This window comes from Bos javanicus, chromosome 3, assembly GCF_032452875.1.
Source record: "Bos javanicus breed banteng chromosome 3, ARS-OSU_banteng_1.0, whole genome shotgun sequence".
NCBI classification, from domain to species: Eukaryota; Metazoa; Chordata; class Mammalia; order Artiodactyla; family Bovidae; genus Bos; species Bos javanicus.
In genome coordinates, this window is record NC_083870.1 from 40158645 (window position 1) to 40173926 (window position 15282).

A 15282-nucleotide genomic window follows, 5' to 3' on the forward strand; every position below is an offset into this window, starting at 1 on the left:
TGCCAAAGCCTAGCTTGAAGGATTTTGAGCATAACGGTGCTGAGGTTGCGGCTGGTGGTTTACTTGCTAAATTATGTCTGACTCTTGTGACCCAAGAGTGTGACCTTGGAGGCTCCTCTGCCCATGGGATTTTCAAGGCAAGAATACTGCAATAGACTCCCATTTTCTTTTCCAGGTGATTTTCTTGACCTAGGGATTGAACCCATATCTCCTGCATTGCAGGCAGATTCTTTACTATTAAGTCACCAAGGAAGTCTATAACCTTGGTATAATGGGAAAGCATGTGAAATGAGCACAATTGTATGGTAGTTTGAACATTCTTTGGCATTTCCCTTCTTAGGGACTGGAATAAAAACTGCCCGTTTCCAGTCCTGTGACTACAGCTGAGTTTTCAAAATTTGCTGGCATATTGAGTTCCAAAGAATTGATGCTTTCAAACTGTGGTGCTGGAGAAGACTCTTGTGAGTCCCTTGGACTGCAAGGAGATCCAACCTGTCCATCCTAAAGGAGACCAGTCTTGGGTGTTCATTGAAAGGACTGATGCTGAGGTTGAAACTCCAGTACTTTGGCCACCTCATGTGAAGAGTTGACTCATTGGAAAAGACCCTGATGCTGGGAGAGATTGGGGGCAGGAGGAGGAGGGGACGACAGAGGATGAGAAGCTGGATGGCATCACCGACTCAATGCACATGAGTTTGGGTGAACTCCGGGAGTTGGTGATGGACAGGGAGGCCTAGTGTGCTGCGATTCATGGGGTTGCAAAGAGTTGGACACAACTGAGTGAATGAACTGAACTGAACTGAGTGCAGTACTTTAACAGCATCATCTTTTAGGATTTGAAATAGTTCAGCTGGAGTTTTGTTACCTTCATGATCTTTGTTTTTAGTAATGATTCTTAAGGTCCACATGACTTCACATTCCAGGATGTCTAGGTGAGTGACCACACCATTGTGGTTTTCCAGATCATTAAGACTTTTTTTTTGGTATAGTTCTTCTGTGTATTTTTGCCATCTCTTGTTAATCACGTCTGCTTCAATTAGGTCCTTACAATTTCTGTCCTTTATTGTGCCCATCCTTGTATGAAATGTTCCCTTGATATGTCCAATTTTCTTGAAGAAATCTCAGGTATTTTCTATTCTATTGTTTTCCTCTATTTCTTTGTACTGTTCATTTAAGAAGGCCTTCTTATATCTCTTTGCTATTCTGTAGAACTTTGCATTCAGTTGGCTACAGCTTTCCCTTTCTCCCTTCCATTTCATTTCTCTTCTTTCCTCAGCTATTTGTAAAGTATCCTCAGACAACCAGTTCACCTTCTTGCATTTGTTTTTCTTTAGGACAGTTTTTATCACTTCCTCCTATACAATGTTACCATCTTCTGACCTTAGCTCATCAGACACTGTCGGTCAGATCTAATTCCTTGAATCTATGTATCACCTCCACTTCATAATCATAAAGGATATGAATCAGATCATTCCTGAATGGCCTAGTGGTTTCCCCTACTTTCTTCAATTTAAGTCTGAATTTTGCAAGAAAGAGCTCTTGATCTGAGCCACAGTCAGCACATATCTTGTTTTTGTTGACTGTATACAGCTTCTCCACCTTTGGCTGCAAAGAATATGGTCAATCTGATTCCAGTATTGACCTTCTGGTGATATCCATTTGTAGAGTTGTCTCTTGTGTTGTTGGGAGAGGGTGCCTGCTATGACCAGTGTGTTCTCTTGACAAAACTCTGTTAGCCTTTGCCCTACTTCATTTTGTACTCCTAAGCCAAACTTGCTTGTTACTCCAGGTATCTATTGACTACCTACTTTTGTATCCCAGTCCCCTATGATAAAAAGGAAATGATTTTTTAGTGTTAGTTCTAGAACATGTTGTAAGTCTTCACAGAATCAGTCAACTCCAGCTTCTTCAGCATCAGTGGTTGGGCATAGACTTGGATTACTGTGATACTGAATGGTGTATCTTGAAAACAAACTGAGATCATTCTGTCATTTTTGAGATTGCACCCAAGTACTGCATTTTGGACTCTTTTGTTGACTATGAGCACTAATCCATTTCTTCTAAGGGATTCTTGCCCACAATAGTAAATATAATGGTCATCCAAATTAAATTCGCCCATTCCCATCCATTTTAGTTCACTGATAAGATGTCAGTGTTCAATCTTGCCATCTCCTGCTTATGTGCTCTCTCACTCAGCCGTAACCAAGTCTTTGCTACCCCATGGACTGTAGCCCGGCAGGCCCCTCTGTCCATGGAACTTTCCAGGCAAGGATGCTGGAGTGGGTTTCCATTTCCTGCTCCAGGATATCTTTCCAACCCAGGGATTGAATCTGGGTCTCCTACATCTCCTGCATTGGCAAGCAGATTCTTTACTGCTGTGCCACCAAGGAAGCCCAGAATACTTGGATGGGTTGCCATTTCCTTTGCCACGGGATCTTCCTGACTCAGGGATTGAACCTGAATCTCCTGGTTGGCAGGCAGGTTCTTTACCACTGAACAACCTGGCAAGCCCATCTCCTGCTTGACCTTGTCCCAATTTACCTTGATTCATAGACCTAATACTTCAGATTTCTATGCAATATTGTTCTTTACAGCACTGGAGTTCACTTTCACTGACAGGCACATCCACAACTAAATGTCATTTCTGCGTTGGCCGAGCTGCTTCATTCTTGGTGAAACTTTTGGTAATTGGCCTTTGTTCTTCCCCAGTAGCACACTGGACAACTTCCAATCTGGGGGGTTCATTTTCTGGCATTATAATTTTGTGCCCTTTCATACTGTCCATGGGGTTCTCCGGGCAAGAATACTGGAGTGGTTTGTCATTTCCTCCCCCAGAGAACCACATTTTGTCAGAACTCTTCACTATGACCTGTCCATCTTGGATGGCCCTGCATGACATAGCTCATAGCTTCAGTGAGTTACACAAGTCCCTTCACCACCACAAGGCTGTAATCCACGAATTGTCTAGTAGTCTCCTCCTTTTCTGGGGTTTAAAGTGAGATGATTATTTCATCTCTTCCAAATCTATCTTATGTTTGTCGCTGTTGAATAGCAGCTTCTCCTCTCCAAGAAGCCTCTCCATAAAGTCTCTCTAAATGGTAGCTTCAAGGTCACAGGTCTGTCACAGCAGTTCCTGACTCCAAATGTATATGCTCTCATTAAATTGTCATTGAGGCTTTCATCTCTGTGTTTCCTTTGGGCTGGGAACCTTGCCTTCTTTATCCTTCTGTTGTTAATGCATTTCAGCACTGAGGATGGAATTTTGGCCCCTACTACGATATGTGAAGATGACAGCACTTCAACAAATATCCAGGAAGCTTCTTGTTCTGAGTGTGGAAACATAACTCCACCTCACTGACAACCACAAGATAGAGAAGCAACTTCAGGGAAGAGAGGTGAGGCCCAGAACCTGTCTAACTGCTCTTTGGATATTAATCTGTTATTAGATACATGACTAGCAAATATTTTCTCCCATTCTGTGGGTGGATTTTTTTCTCTATAGATAGTGGTTTGTTTTTTTTTTTGTTTTTTTGACATTCAAGTTTTAAATATTATCATGAAATCCAATTTGACTGGTTTTTGTTACTTGTGTTGTTGGTGGCATATCTAAGAAATCATTGCCAGATAAAGCATGACTTGTGAAGTCTTTATCCCATATTTTCCTCTAAGGTTTCATTGTTTTAGCTCTTAAATTTATATCTTTGATCCATTTTGAGATAATTTTTGTATATAGTGTTAGCTAAGTGACCAAGTTTATTCTTTTACATGTGACTATTCAGTTTTTTCAGCACCATTTGTTAAAAAGACTCTTTAACAGGTCTTAGAAACCTAGTCAAAAAACATTTCACCATACGTATAACACATTCATTCATTTCTGGGCTATTTCATTGGTTTATATGTTTGTTTTTATGACATTATCACATTTTAGGTTTGTAGTAGGTTTTGACATCAGGAAGTGTGAGTATTACAGCTTTGTTCTTCAAAAGACTGTTTTGGCCATTTGGGGTCCCTTAAAATTCCATATAGATTTTAGAATGAATTTTCTTATTGCTAAAAAAAAAAAAAAAAAAAAAAAATTGGGGATTTTGATAAGAACTGCATTGAGTCTGTAGATCTCTTTCCATAGAATTTATATTTCAACACCATTAGATCTTCCAATCCATAAATATGGGATTTGTTTCCATTTATTTATTTCTATCAGCAATGTTTTATAGTTATTACTGTACAAGTCTTTCATCTTCTTCATTAATTCCTAAGCATTTTATTCACTTTCATGCTATTTTTTAAATTTATTTATTTTAATTGAAGGCTAATTACTTTACAATATTGTAGTGGTTTTGCCATACATTGACATGAATTAGCCATGGATGTACATGTGTTCCCCCTCCTGAAACCCCACCCACCTCCCTCCCCATCCCATCCCTCTGGGTCATCTCAGTGCACCAGTGCACCTTGAGCACCCTGTCTCATGCATTGAACTTGGACTGGCAATCTGTTTCACATATGATAATATACATGTTTCAATGCTATTCTTTCAAATCATCTCACCCTTGCCTTCTCCCAGAGTCCAAAAGACTGTTCTATACATCTGTGTCTCTTTTGCTGTCTCGCATATAGGGTTATCATTATCATCTTTTTAAATTCCATATATATGCATTAGTATACTGTATTGGTGTTTTTCCTTCTGGCTTACTTCACTCTGTATAATAGGCTCCAGTTTCATCCACCTCATTAGAACTGATTCAAGTGTATTCTTTTTAATGGCTGAGTAATACTCCATTGTGTATATGTACCACGGCTTTCTTATCCATTCATCTGCTGATAGACATCTAGGTTGCTTCCATGTCCTAGCTGTTATAAACAGTGCTACAGTGAACATTGGGGTACACGTCTCTTTCAATTCTGGTTTCCTCGGTGTGTATGCCCAGCAGTGGGATTGCTGGGTCATATGGCAGTTCTATTTCCAGTTTTTTTAAGGAATCTCCACACTGTTCTCCATAGTGGCTGTACTAGTTTGCATCCCACCAACAGTGTAAGAGGGTTCCCTTTTCTCCACACCCTCTCCAGCATGTACTGCTTGTAGACTTTTGGGTAGCAGCCATTCTGACCTGCGTGAGATGGTACCTCATTGTGGTTTTGATTTGCATTTCTCTGATAATGAGTGATGTTGAGCATCTTTTCATGTGTTTGTTAGCCATCTGTATGTCTTCTCTGGACAAGTGTCTGTTTAGTTCTTTGGCCCATTTTTTGATTGGGCCGTTTATTTTTCTGGAATTGAGCTGCAGGAGTTGCTTGTATATTTTTGAGATTAATTCTTTGTCAGTTGCTTCATTTGCTATTATTTTCTCCCATTCTGAAGGCTGTCTTTTCACCTTGCTTATAGTTTCCTTCGTTGTGCAAAAGCTTTTAAGTTTAATTAGGTCCCATTTGTTTATTTTTGCTTTTATTTCCACTACTCTGGGAGGTGGGTCATAGAGGATCCTGCTGTGGTTTATGTCAGAGAGTGTTTTGCCTATGTTTTCTTCTAGGAGTTTTATAGTTTCTGGTCTTACTTTCATGCTATTGTAAACTGAATTGTTTCCATGTACAGATTGATCAGTCCTTTTCATATTGTTCATTATTCATGTATAGAAATGCAACTGATTTTTGTATGTTGATTTTGTGTGTGTGGGGGGGGGATCTTCAGGGTTTTCTAAATAAGATCGTATCTACAATTCAATAGAAAAAAAAAAAACAATTTCAAAATAGGCAAAGAGGCAAAGGACTGGAACCGATTTTTTTTTTTCAAATAAGACATACAATGTGCAACAGGTACATGAAAAGACGTTCAACATAACCAATCAACAGAAAAATGCAAACCAAAATCACGAGATCACCCACCTTACACCTGTTTGTATGACTATCATCAAAAAGGAAAGAGATAATAAATGCCAGCAAGAATGTGAACAAAAGAGAAGGCTTATACTCTGCAGGTGGAAATGTAAACTGGTAGTCACTATGAAGAACAGCATGAGAATTCCTCAAAAAATTAAAATCTATCTACTATATGATCCACTAATTCCGCTTTTTAGTATATATTCAAAGTAAAACAAAAAACAAAAAAACATTATTTAGAAGAGTTATCTGTACTACTATGTTCATTGCAAGAGAACCTACAGGGCCATCAACAAATCAATGGATCAAGAAAACATGATATACGTATATATGTATGCACACACACACATGAATACATACACTTATGCATAATATTTCACTGTGTGTGAATGAGCTTGGAGGCATTAAAGAAACCAGACAGAAGACAACCAAATACTGCATGGTATCATTTCTATTTAAAAAAAAAAAAGTTAAGCTCATATCCAGAGAGTAGGAAAGTGGCTGCCAGGGGCTGGGTGGTGGGAAGTAGAGCAAGGTTGGTAAAGGTTACAGACTTTGTTATAAAATGAATAAGGACTAAGGACATGATGTATAATGACTATAGTTGGTAACAATGTAATCTATAATTAAAATTTGCTAAGAGAGTAGTTGGAGAAGGAAATGGCAACCCACTCCAGTGTTCTTGCCTGGAGAATCCCAGGGATGGGGGAGCCTGGTGGGCTGCTGTCTCTGGGGTTGCACAGAGTCAGACACGACTGAAGCGACTTAGCAGCAGCAGCAGCAAAAGAGTAGTACTTAAATGTTCTCATTAAAATAGAAAATGAAACAAAAATATGTGGTATGATGGATGTGTGAAATAAATCAATGTGGATATTCTTTTCCAGTGTATACATATGTTAAATCACTGTGTTGTATACTTTTAGAATTTTATATGTCAACTATATCTCCCTAAAGCTGAAAAAAAAAAAAAAAGATCATCTGTGAACAGACATAATTTACTTCTTCCTTTTCACTTTGAATCCTTTTTATTCTTTTCTTGCCAGATTGCTCTGGGTACAACTTTCAGCACTACGTTGAACAAAAGTGGCAACAGTGGGCTTCCTTGACTTGTTTTGGTTCTTAGTGGAAATGCTTTCAAAGTCTATTGCCATGGAGTATGATGCTATGAGTTTTTCATTTAAGAATATTATTATACTGAGGTAGTTTCCTCTGTTCCCAGTTCGTTGAATGCTTTTATCATGAAAGTATACTGAATTATGTCAAATTATTTTCTGTCAATTAAGATGATAGTGTAGTTTTTGTCCTTCATTCTGTTAGGTTTGATAGACTTTCAATGCTGAACCATTCTTATATTCCAGTATAGATCCCTTATGGTCATGATGTAAAATCTTTTTAATATGCTCCTTTTAAGGAGTTTTGCATCAGTGTTGAACCAAAGGGATATTGGCCTGCAGTCTTCTTTATTTGAAGTGTCTTTCTCTTTATTTGATATTAGGGTAATATTGGTCTCATGGAATCAATCAGGAACCTTTCCTTCCTCTTCAATTTCTGTGAAAAGTTTAAGAAAAATCAGTTTGAATTATTCCTTAAATGCTTGCCAGAAATCAATAGTGAAGCCATAAGGTTCAAGGCTTATCTTTGTTGGGAGATTTGTGATCACTGATTCAATCTCTGTCCTAGTTACAGGTCTATTCAGAATTTCTATTTCTTTGCAGTTTAGTCTTTAGTAAGTTTGTGTTTCTAGGAATTTGTCCATTTTATCTAGTTATATATTTCATTAGTGGAGAATTATTACAGTACTTTTACAGTCCTTTTTATTTCTATAGAATCTGTAATGTAGAATGTCTCCAATTTCATTTCAGATTTTAGTGATTTTTTTTTCCTTTATCACTATAGGTATAGGTTTGTCAATTTTGTTTTTGAGCAATCAACTTTTGGTTCTATTGATTTTCCCGATTTTTTAAATTCCTTATTTCACTTTCTCCACTCTAATTTTTATTATGTTCCTACGTTGGGTTTAGTTTGTTCTTCTTTTTCTAGTCCTTTAAAGTTATAAAGCTAACTCATTGATTTGAAATCTTTGTTTTTTAATGTTAGTGATTCTAACTATAAAATCTCCTCTAAGCACTACTTTTGATACATCCCATAGTTTTGGTCAAAGCAACCAGTCAATCTTAAAGGAAATCAACCCTTGAATATTCATTGGAAGGACTAATGCTGAAGCTGAAGCTCCAGTAATTTTGCTCCCTCATGAGAAGAGCTGATTCACTGGAAAAGATTTTGATTCTGGGAAAGATTGAGGGCAAGAGAAGAAGGGGATGACAGAGGATGAAATGGTTGGACGGCATCACTGACTCAATGGACATGAGTTTGCACAAATTCCAGGAGATAACAAAGAACAGTGAAGCCTGTTGTGCTGCAGTTCATAGGGTCACAAAGAGTTGGACACAGCTTAGCGATGAACAATAGTTTTGGCATGTTGCGTTTCTGTTTTTGTTTCTAAGTACTTCCTAATTTCCCATGTAATTTCTTTGACCCACTAGTTGTTCAACAGTGTACTGTTTAATTTCAACAATAGTGTGGATTTTCCAGTTTTCCTCCTTTATTTATTTCTAACATTATCCCATTGTGGTTGGAGAAGATACTTTATACATCTTTTTACAAATCTATTGAAACTTAATCTGTGGCCAGACATATGGTCTATTCTGGAAAATGTTCCATGGACACTTGAGATAAACATGTATGCTATTGTTGGCTATGGTGTTCTGTATATGGCTGTTAGGCAGGGAGTTACTTAGTCATTTATTTCCTTACTTCTGTTTAACTGAACTACACTTATCATTACCAGAGCCCAGGAGTTTCCAACTATTATTGTAGAATTATCTATTATTCTCTTCCAACTGTCAGTTTTTGATTCATATATTTTGACAATCTGTCAGTAGGCATGTAAATAATTATTATATCATTTTTCTCTATTGAAATTTGTATTAATGTTTTTGTTTCTTCCAACTTTTTAGACTTTGTCTATTTTGTATATGTCTATTTTAATACAGCCACACCTGAACTTTTTTGCTTATTATTTGCATGGAGTATTATTTTCAAAATTTCAAACTATTTGGCCTTTGGATCTGAAGTGACTGTTGTAGTTAGAGTACACAGTGGATTCCAGTGTTTAAATCCATTTTCTCAATCTTGGTGTTTTGCTGGGAGAGTTTAATTCATTTATACTTTAAAGAGACTATTATTTTGCTTGCTTACTATATGCCTCATAGTTGTTGTTTTAAGGTGGGGGGCAGCTCATTAATTCCTTTAGTGACTTTTCAGTTTAGGTCAGTCGCTCAGTTGTGTCCAACTCTTTGTGACTGCATGGACTGCAGCACACTAGGCTTCCCTGTCCATCACCAACTCCTGGAGTTTGCTCAAACTCATGTCCATTGAGTGGGTGATGCCACCCAACTATCTCATCCTTTGCTATCCCCTTCTCCTCCAACCTTCAATCTTTTCCAGCATCAGGGTCTTTACATCCAGAGAAGGCAATGGCAACCCAGTCCCGTACTCTTGCCTGGAAAATCCCATGGATGGAGGAGCCTGGTAGGCTGCAGTATACGCGGTCGATAGGAGTCGGACACGACTGAGTGACTTCACTTTCACTTTTCACTTTCATGCATTGGAGAAGGAAATGGCAACCCACTCCAGTATTCTTGCCTGGAGAATCCCAGGGACGGGGAAGCCTGGTGGGCTGCCATCTATGGGGTCGCACAGAGTCAGACACAACTGAAGTGACTTAGCAGCAGCAGCAGTTCTTTACATCAAGAGGCCTAAGAATTGGAGTTTCACCTTCAGCATCAGTCCTTCCAATGAACACCCAGGACTGACTTCCTTTAGGATTGACTGGTTGGATCTCCATGCTGTCCAAGGGACTCTCAAGATCTTCTCCAACACCACAGTTCAAACACATCAATTGTTCGGTGCTCAGCTTTCTTTATAGTCCAACTTTCACATCCATACATGACTCCTGAAAAAACCATAGCTTTGACTAGACAGATCTTCGTTGGAAAACTAATGTCTCTATTTTTTAATTTGCTGTCTAGATTAGTCATAACATTTCTTCCAAGGAGCAAGCGTCTTTTAATCTCATGGCTGCAGTCATCATCTGCGGTGATTTTGCAGCCCCCCAAAATAAAGTCTCTCACTGTTTCCATCGTTTCTCCATTTGCCATGAAGTGATGGGACCTGATGCCACGATCTTAGTTTTCTGAATGCTGAGTTTTAAGCCAACTTTTTCACTCTCCTATTTCACTTTCACCAAGAGGTTCCTTAGTTCTTCACTTTCTTGCCATAAGGGTGGTGTCATCTGCATATCTGAGGTTATTGATATTTCTTCCAGCAATCTTGATTCCAGCTTGTGCTTCATCCAGTCCAGCATTACTCATGATGTACTCCGGATATAAGTTAAATGAGCAGGGTGACAATATACAGCCTTGACATACTCCTTTCCCGATTTGGAACCTGTCTGTTGTTCAATGTCCAGTTCTAACTGTTGCTTCTTGACCTGCATACAGATTTCTCAGGAGGCAGGTCAGGTGGTCTGGTATTCCAATCTCTGGAAGAACATTCCACAGTTTATTGTGATCCACACAATCAAAGGCTTTTGCATAGTCAATAAAGCAGAAGTAGATGCTTTTCTGGAACTTTATTGCTTTTTTGATGATCCAACAGATGTTGGCAATTTGATCTAGGTTCCTCTGCCTTTTCTAAATCTAGCTTGATCATCTTGAAATTCACCATTGACGTACTGTTGAAGCCTGACTTGGAGAATTTTGAGCATTACTTTGCTAGCATGAGATGAGTGCAATTGTGCAGTAGTTTGAGCATTCTTTGGCATTGCCTTTCTCTGGGATTGGAATGAAAACTGACCTTTTCCAGTTTTGGCCACTGCTGAGTTTTCCAAATTTGGTGACATATTGAGTGCAGCACTTCCGCAGCATCATCTTTTGGGATATGAAACAGCTCAACTGGAATCCATTACCTCCACTAGCTTTGTTTCTAGTGATGCTTCCTAAGGCCCACTTGACTTCACATTCCAGGATGTCTGGCTCTAGGTGAGTGAAAAAACCATCTTGGTTATCTGGGTCATAAAGATCATTTTTGTATACTTCTTCCATGTATTCTTGTCAACTCTTCTTAGTATCTTCTGCTTCTGTTAGGTCCGTACCATTTCTGTCCTTTATTGTGCCCATATTTGCATGAAGAGTTCCCTTAGTATCTCTAATTTTCTTGAAGAGATCTCTAGTCTTTCCCATTCTATTGTCTTTCTCTATTTCTTTGCATTGATCACTGAGGAAGGCTTTCTTATCTCTCCTTGCTATTCTTTGGAACTCTGCATTCAAATGGGTGTATCTTTCCTTTTCACTTCTCTTCTTTTCACAGCTATTTGTAAGGCCTCCTCAGATAGCCTTTTGCTTTTTTGTATTTATTTTTCTTGAGGATGGTCTTGATCCCTGTATCCTGTACAATATCACAAACCTCCACCCATAGTTCTTCAGGCTCTCTGTCTATCAGATCTAATTCCTTGAATCTATTTGTCACTTCCACTGTATAATTTTAAGCAATTTGATTTAGGTCATACCTGAATAGTCTAGCAGTTTTCCCTACTGTCCTCAATTTAAGTCTGAATTTGGTAATAATGAGTTCATGATCTGAGGCACTGTCAACTGCTAGTCTTGTTTTTGCTGACTGTATAGAGCGTCTGCATGCTGCTGCTGCTGCTGCTAAGTCGTTTCAGTCGTGTCCGGCTCTGTGCGACCCCATAGACGGCAACCCACCAAGCTCCCCCGTCCCTGGGATTCTCCAGGCAAGAACACTGGAGTGGGTTGCTGTTTCCTTCTCCAATGCTGCAAATAATATAACCAATCTGATTTCACTATTGACCACTTGGTGATGTCCATGTGTAGAGTCTTCTCTTGTGTGGTTGGAAGAGGGTGTTTGCTATGACCAGTGCATTCTCTTCGAAGAACTCTATTAGCCTTTGCCCTGCTTCATTCTGTACTCCAAGACCAAATTTGCCTGTTAATCCAGGGAATTCTTGACTTCCTGCTTTTGCATCCACTCCCCTGTAATGAAGGGGACATCTTTTTTGGGTGTTAGTTCTAAAAGCTCTTGTAGGTCTTCATAGAAACATTCAACTTCAGCTTCTTCAGCATTACTTGTCGGGACATAGACTTGGATTACTGTGATATTTAATGGTTTGCCTTGGAAATGAACAGAAATCCTTTTGTATTTTTTGAGACTGCATCCAAGTACTGCATTTGGACTCTTGCTAACTATGGCTACTCCATTTCTTTTAAGGGATTCTTGCTGACAGTAGTAGATATAATGGTCATCTGAGTTAAGTTCACCCATTCCAGTCCATTTTAGTTTGCTGATTCCTAAAATGCCAATGTTCACTCTTGCCATCTCCTGATTGATCACTTCCAATTTGCCTTGATTCATGGACCTAACATTCCAGGTTCCTATGCAATATTGCTCTTTATAGCATCAGACTTTACTTCCATCACCAGCCACATCAACAACTGGGTGTTGTTTTTGCTTTGGCTCCATCTCTTCATTCCTTCTGGAGTTATATCTCCACTGATCTCCAGTAGCATATTGGGCACCTACTGTCCTGGGGAGTTCATCTTTCAGTGTCCTTGCTTTTTGCCTTTTCATACTGTTCATAGGGTTCTCAAGGCAAGAGTACTGAAGTGGTATGCCATTCCCTTCTCCAGTGGACCACGTTTTATCAGAACTCTCCACCATGTCCCATCCATCTTGGGTGGCCCTGAATGGCATGGCTCATAGTTTTATTTAGACAAGGCTGTGGTCCATGTGATCAGACTGGTTATTTTTCTGTGATGTGTCTCCTCAGGAGATACTCAAAGACTGTTCTGTCTCAGTCTCTGTGTTCTGGTGCACACAAAGCATGTTTGATCCCTCTGAGCATCTTTGGCAGGTATGGGGTTAGAGTCTAAATGTGATTTCACCCCTCCTACCATCTTGCTGGGGTTTCCCCTTTGCCCTTGGATGTGGGGTATCTCTTCAAATTCGCTCAGTGCCACACTGCCACCACTCCAGCACCACAGTGTCTTTTACGTTGACATTTTTTGGTAGTAAAAGGTTTAAATACTTCTTCATTTTTTTATGTGTGTATTCTATAGCTCTTTTCCTTGTGGTTACCATGGAGTTTACACTTAACATACTAGTTATAAATTCTAATTCATTTTATACTAGCTTAGCTTCAATAACATACAAAAAATGTCTTTACACTTCTGTTTCCAGTCTTCAGTCATTGAGGTTCCCTGAATTAAATCTTTATACACTGTGTGCCCCTAAACATAAACAACTATTTTAAATTCATTAGTCCCTTAAATGAAGTAGAAAACAACATGTAGATTTACAGACCACAATTACAATAAAACAAACGTATTGACTAAACATTGTCTATTCAATGTATTAGTCTATTAAATCCTGTAGATAACAAATGTAGTAACTGAACACTTTTACAATATTAGCTTTTAAAATTGTTCCTATATTTCTCTTTATTATGCTCTGCATTTCTCCATATGACTTTAGTTATGATCTAGTGTCCTTTCATTTGACCCTTGCAAGATTTTCATGAGCATTTCTTGCAAGGAAGGTCTAGTGGTAAACTCTCTGAGCTTTATGTAGGAATGTCAATATCTCCTTCACTTTTGAAGAGAAAAAAACAAACAAAATGGTCTTGCCAGACAGGAAATTCCTAGTTGAATTTTTCTTCTTTTAGCACTTTATATCAGCCCACTTCTTTTGGCCTCCCAAGTTCCTGATGGAAAATCTTCTGATAATTTTTGAGAATCCCTTTTATGTGGGTATTCACTTCTCTGTCTTATGCAATTTTATTATGTCTTGATATGGACTTTTGAGTCAGTTTTACTTGGAATTCACTGAACTTCTTGGATATTTATATTCATAACTTTCATCAGATTTGTTTTCAGCTATTACTTCCTCAATTATTCTCTTTCTGTCTCTCCTGTGATTCAGTGTGCCTGCTGGCCTGCTTGATGGCTTTCCACAGGACACTTAGCCTATGTTCATTTTTCTTCAATCTTTGGATTGTTCCTCAAATTTGATAATTTTCATTGTCCTATATTTTTTGTCTGGTGTACACTGATTCTTTCTTCTGCATACTCAAATCTCCTGGGCATTCCTCTAGTGAATTCTCTGTTTCAGTTATTGTACTTTTCAGCTCCAAAAATATTTGATTTTTAGGTTTCCTATCTATTGATATTGCCATTTATTCATAAATTGCTTTGCTTTTACTTCCTCCACATCTTCTGTTAGTCTCTTGGGCATCTTTAGAACAGTTATTTTACTCTCTGCTTAGTATATCTACCATCAGATCTTCTTCAGGAACAGTTTCCATACATTATTTTCCTTTGAATCACTCAAATTTTCCTGTTCCTTTGTATGCCTTGTAAATTTTTCTTTTGTTGAAAACTAGTCACTTGATTTTACATTATGTTAACTCTGGAGTTCAGATTCTCCCCCTTCTACAGTTTGCTCATTGGTTATTGTTTTTGGTTTTTAAATTATTGCATGCTGTATCTGTGTTAAGGATCAACCTGAATTGTAAAATCAAAGTCTTCTCATATTTTTTACCCTTTCCCTGGGTTTAGTGGTCAATTTCTAATCTTCCCCATATGTGCAGTTTTTTGGACTGTCCTAGTCTTTAAGCATGTCTGACTCTCCAAAGTGGGAAAACTAAAGAGGAAAGGAAAAAGGGGGACCTGGCTTATTATTCCCCTGTAAGTCACTTCACTGGGGGTGGTAGAGATAGGATATATGGCTTACAAACGTGGGAGGTATAACAGCCATGACTGCCAATCTCTGCACCTCTGTGATCAAAAGTGGCATAAACAATTATGGCATAGATCCCTCAATATTTAAGAGTTCAGTGTTCTCTTTGCCCACCTTGACTCCTATCAGCAAGGTGCTCCAGGATACATATATGGATGCCTGCCACATGGTTGGGGTTGGGAAACTGGTTGCTATTACTATGCTAAGAGCTGAAACTGGCCTAAATTAACTACAATTTACTGTCCAAGGCTTCATCTGGAAGTTGCAAGCCCTAGACTCCAGAATTCCAAAATAGTGACTCTGGTGCAACTATATTAGGTGTTAGGTTGGACTCCTGATACTTCCTACTCCATCATCTTCCCAGAAAACTCTTAGGTATAGATTTTTGTGTGAACATAGTTTTCGTTGTTCTTAGATAAATACTCAGAAGTGTGGTGGATAGGTCACATGTTAACATTACTACAAACTTCCTCAAACTGTTTTGTAAAACAGGTTGTACCATTTTGTAATTTCACTAGCAATGTATGAAAGCTG

At 38.6% G+C, this 15282-nt stretch overlaps 1 protein-coding gene across 1 annotated transcript in view; it reads right to left on the reverse strand.

Moving 5' to 3' along the window:
- Nucleotides 1-3867: 3867 nt before the first annotated feature.
- Nucleotides 3868-15282, reverse strand: part of RNPC3 (RNA binding region (RNP1, RRM) containing 3) — a 48754-nt gene continuing 37339 nt past the window's right edge. Inside the window, exon 17 of the transcript XR_009735326.1 lies at nt 3868-7422. The gene's annotated coding sequence lies outside the window, so the exon portion shown is untranslated. The remainder of the gene's footprint in view (nt 7423-15282) is intronic.